Below are 4788 nucleotides of genomic sequence, written 5' to 3'. Positions count from 1 at the left end.
GCTCTTCCTTTCAGGATCCGTTCTTGCCACGCACTGCATGAGAGACTTTGGGGTTGAGTGAGAAGACACCAAAACTAAGCCAGTTTAGGCACATCTCTAATTTTCTTGTAAAATTCACTGCTACATGGCCAGATTCAAGAGACCAGGTGGTTCATGCAAAGTTTATGTTCCTCAGTTGTTCAAGAGTTGCCTTCACCTCCAAGAACTTGTATATAAAAGCTTATAAATATATAATTACACATAACCTCAAATGTTCAAGGCATTTTGAAGCTGCCTTGCTGGCTGGAGAAGGTGTTTCTTCTGCCACCACACAACTGCAATGTATTGCTTGGAGAGCTCAATCTGAAGGCCAGGAAGAACCTGGGGATTTTTTGATGGAGGTGGATAAAGAAAACTTCATCTTTGTTTAGTCCTGCTAGTTCAGACACTTCTTTGCATGGTTCATCTTGAGAGCCAGCTTGGAGGTGCATCACCAGCCCCCGGGAAGAGGAAGGATATTCCTCTTTTCAAGCACCTCAAGGGTAACCTGGTCACAGGTCCTGGGATAAAACCGGGATACCTGAGATACCTTCTGCTAAAAAACCATTGTGGCAGGGGGTAGAAATGCTCTATGGGGAAGATGCCTCCCTGGTGCTTTTTTCTAGCTATGTCCACATATCTGTGTCCCATTTGTTGTCACCCAGGTCTCTGAAATGTCCGCTTGTACTTTGACGAACACAGAGCCAATTAAAACCACGGTATTAGCAGTAGATAACAGATGGGACAGAGGCAGAAAAACACGGATGAGAATCACTCGGATGAAAACAACCTCCCAGGACCACGGTTGTGAGCAGAAAATTACCCCAACAACGGTTGTTGGGACCCCTCTCTCCCACCCCCAAATTGTCACTCTCCCAAGGCATTTGCTTCAAAACTCAGTTAATCTAAAACCTCATTTAACTTCATTGGGGCAGTTAATGAGGGTTAAAACAAGCTGCAACCGGTAAGGACTGCAGGATCTTCCACTTAGTCACCGTGAGCCCCACTACATGCTCTCCTTGCCCTCACCCTCCTCTCTGTAGCTGCTGTCAGTCATGGAACAGCAAACCGAGACTTCATTGGACCCAACACGCCTTTGCTGGATGGTCCTCAAAGGCAGCTCTACACCCCTTGAAGCTGAGAGACTGATGGCGAGGAGAGGAACTGTGTTAAAAGTGCCATTTTCCAAACATGCCAGTGAAAGACCTCAGCCGGACAACACGGAGCTAACAGGGAGCGTTGTGGAAATGGGTGCCTGTTAATAAATATTAATCTGTGGCAGGGAAAGGCAAGACAAGAACCAGTCACTGGTAGTGCAGGCTTGGCAAGTTAAATCATAAACTATGCAAGGTTTTGTAACAATGAGGATGCTTAAACATAGGACAGACGTCGTAAGAGAAGAGGGCCTGTGGGAAGCACAAAGCAAGGCCTGGACGCCTCCTAGGAGAGAAGTGTTGGCAAAATCCCAGGGGATGAGATTCTTGCAGGAAATACTGAACATCATCTCTGCCTTCCGGCCTCTGGGCTGGAGGGCTTTAGTATTTTTTCTATACTAATAATCTAAGGTTTGTGGCTTTCACTGAATAATCTCATGCCGGGGGAAGGTTCCAGGTGTCTTCAAAAGGCTTACTATCCCCAAAACCTCCTTTCCACATTAGAGTAATGATGCCCATTAGAGCTAGGTGGGATCCCATTAGTGCTAGGTGGGATCCCATTAGAGCTAGGTGGGATCCCATTAGTGCTAGGTGGGATCCCATTAGAGCTAGGCGTGATTTCTTCCCTCTCAGCCACAGCCAGCGCAGCAAACATCTAAATCACAGCTCGGCCACAAGGCAGTTGGACACGATGCTCCTCAGCTGGGTTTCCTCAGATCTTTGCTCCCTGGTATACCCTGCCAGCCAGTGATGACTTGCTGGCAAATCTTTTCTTCAGCCAGAGGACTTTACAGACTAGGGCTGTTGGCTACAAGGAGTTGGTTCAGCTTGGCCTGGCCTTTCCTCCTGCTATGCCACAGAAATTTATTTGCCCTGGAAATTTGCATTACTCCCAAATTCCGATGGAGCCATGCGGTTCACTCTTCCTATGGCCAGAAGGGCAGATATGCCCTAGGATAGACTCCCCAGACCCCAAACTCTGCAGCCACCCTTGGAAACATCCATAGCTCCTGAGGAAAGGTCCCACTGTGGATGCAGGAATATGCTGCTTGCAACTGGTTTCTGCCCACTGCCCTACCCCAGTGCACTCCAGTTTGAGCCCAGATGGATCGCCTTGCCCTGCTGTGACATATGCACATATTGGGTGACACCAGATCTTTAGAGAGTGGCCAAAAGACTTTGATCTGCTGGACTCCAAGTAACCAACTAATCTGATGTCTCCATCAATGAGCAGGACATGAAGGGAATGTCTGTTGACCCCCTAAAGGAGCTCTAGTTATGGGCTACAATAACACCCATCTCTGCTACACGCAGGAGTGTTCCACATCCACGCTCCCTGTCCTACACACACAGAGGGGGAAGCTCTGCACCACAATTCAGTTCCTGCTCCAACCACCGATCAAAACACAGCAATAGGCGGCTGGACTTGGACCAACACCCAACTAGACACAGGCAGGAGAGCGTCTGGTGCAGCAGGACCAAAGCACTTGAATGCTATTCCCCAGCTTGTGCTGCCTTCGGGGAGCAGCTCTGAGAAGTCATGGTGGGACGCAGGTAGCTGGTGTTGGAGGAACATTTGAACAGGGGGACACCAAGACCTGCCAGACCCACGTTCCCAGTTTGTAGGAAACGTTAATGCTTTTCATTAAAATTCAGCTCAGCTTTGGACCATCCGCAGTAAAAGTCAACACAGGAAAGTTAAGTCTGACTCTCTCAGGCTTCAGCCCAGGAGAAAATCCCAAGAATAAATGGCAACTTCTTGCCCTTCTGGGATTCTGTCCAGAAAAGCCTTGAGAGAGCAGGCGCCGGGGTGAATCAGCCGTCAGGACCACAGCGCCGGCCAGCCTCCCTGCGGTGGGGACAGGCAGTCTTGGCCCCGTGTTTGGAGGCAGCTCCTGGGAGCTGGATGTGAAGCGCCGTCCAGCCTCCCTGCGGTGGGAACAGGCAGTCTTGGCCCCGTGTTTGGAGGCAGCTCCTGGGAGCTGGATGTGACTCAGCTTCCCTGGGACACAGAAACCAGAGCTGCACATTTCCACGCAATTCCCATTCCCAGACGTTTCCGAGAGCGTCTGGAGGAGGGGTTTAGCTCCAGCCTGTCGAGCAGAGGCGGGCAGCTCGGCAATTTGCTTTTTTTTTTTCCTTTCCCAGAGGTTTCACCTGAGCTACTCTCCAAGCTGAATAATCTCCCTCTGCCTCCCTCCCTTCGTGCCTATGGGCAGCAGTGGGAGATATCCCCTGCCCGCTTCCCCTCTGCTGAAAGCGATGCTGGCTGTGCCTCAGCCCCCATCCAGAGCCTCTCACCTCATCCAGGTTTGTAGATTATTTCGTCACATCTAGCACCATAATTCTTTAAGCAATAACCCCTCCTGAGGTAGGAGATTTTCTCTTCCATTTTGGTGGCAGAAGATCTCCTTGCCCCACCCACCCTTGGACCCTACGTCCACAAACACACCAAAAAAAGCAAAACTGGAGATAGGTCCTGGCAGCGCCCATCACGGGTCACCGCACCCATACCGTCCACCACGAAACTGTTCTATTCCCTCTGTCACAGCAATCGCAATGCACACAGCCAGGATGGCTCCTACGGCAACACCACCACTGCTCTCCACGTGGCAGTCTAGTGCCTGGCTTCTCTTGGGAAACCAGCCCAAAACGCGTGTCTGGACCTTGACACCGCACTGGTCCTGGATTCAGCCTCACAATCCAGCTTGTTGAAGCTGCTGGGCAAGCCATAGCCCCCCCAAATGGTGGCAGAGACTGGCCCAGCCCACCCACCTTTCCAGCAAACACCCCTCTGCTTGCTCCAGATGCAGATGACCAGTTCAGTCCCAGCACTGGCACCCCCTTCTCCTCCAAGCCCTCATGCTTTCCTCTTGCCGGTGAATGCAGCCAGGCCAGTGAGCTCGCTGCAGCTGCTGGCGAAAGCACCTCCAAGAGCCGGGAGGTTTTGCACTGTGACTGTCGCAACCCTCTGGGTTCGTTCCTCGTGGCTGTGAATGCATCCAGGCCAGTGAGCTCGCTGCAGCTGCTGGCGAAAGCACCGCCAAGAGCCGGGAGGTTTTGCACTGTGACTGTCGCAACCCTCTGGGTGTGCAGCTCATGGCTGGAGGAAGCCTGGGTCTATCACCAAATCAGTTTTCTCCAAATGCAAGGAAGGTGAAGAAAACCATTTGCCAAGCCTTGACCCAAAGAGGAAGGTGTTCCAGCAGGAAACCTGGCTTCAGGACTCAGCCTACTGCTTGCTTTCTGTGGCACACACTCAGAGCACGGAGGTGGAACAGCTGCCCAGGCACCAACAGCCCTTCCTACCCATCCACACAACGGAGAGGGCTGTGAAGCATCCCCAGTGACCCAATGCAAGCCATCACGGTAAGAAAAGGACATGTCTCCTAACTCATCTCACTCCTACCACTCACACAGGGGTGTCCTGGAGACTCCCACACTTCTCTGCCTGCAAATGGGAGATGTGTTTGGAACTTCAGAGGTGAGTCCCAAGCTCAGGTTTGTGTCCTGTCTGTAGGCAGAGCTGCCTGCTCTCCACCTGCCGCAATGCTCAGGAGACAACCAAGCCATGGTTGGGGGCCTGGACCCAGACCCATGGCATGGTGGAGAGCAG

At 51.8% G+C, this 4788-nt stretch overlaps 1 protein-coding gene across 1 annotated transcript in view; it reads right to left on the bottom strand.

The window, feature by feature from the left end:
- PKP1 (plakophilin 1) overlaps positions 1-4788 on the bottom strand; it is a 42422-nt gene that overhangs the window by 36862 nt on the left and 772 nt on the right. The gene's annotated exons all lie outside the window — the stretch shown is intronic.

Source organism: Buceros rhinoceros, unplaced genomic scaffold, assembly GCF_000710305.1.
Source record: "Buceros rhinoceros silvestris isolate BGI_N320 unplaced genomic scaffold, ASM71030v1 scaffold382, whole genome shotgun sequence".
Lineage (NCBI taxonomy): Eukaryota > Metazoa > Chordata > Aves > Bucerotiformes > Bucerotidae > Buceros > Buceros rhinoceros.
This window is presented reverse-complemented; position numbering and strand designations above follow the sequence as displayed.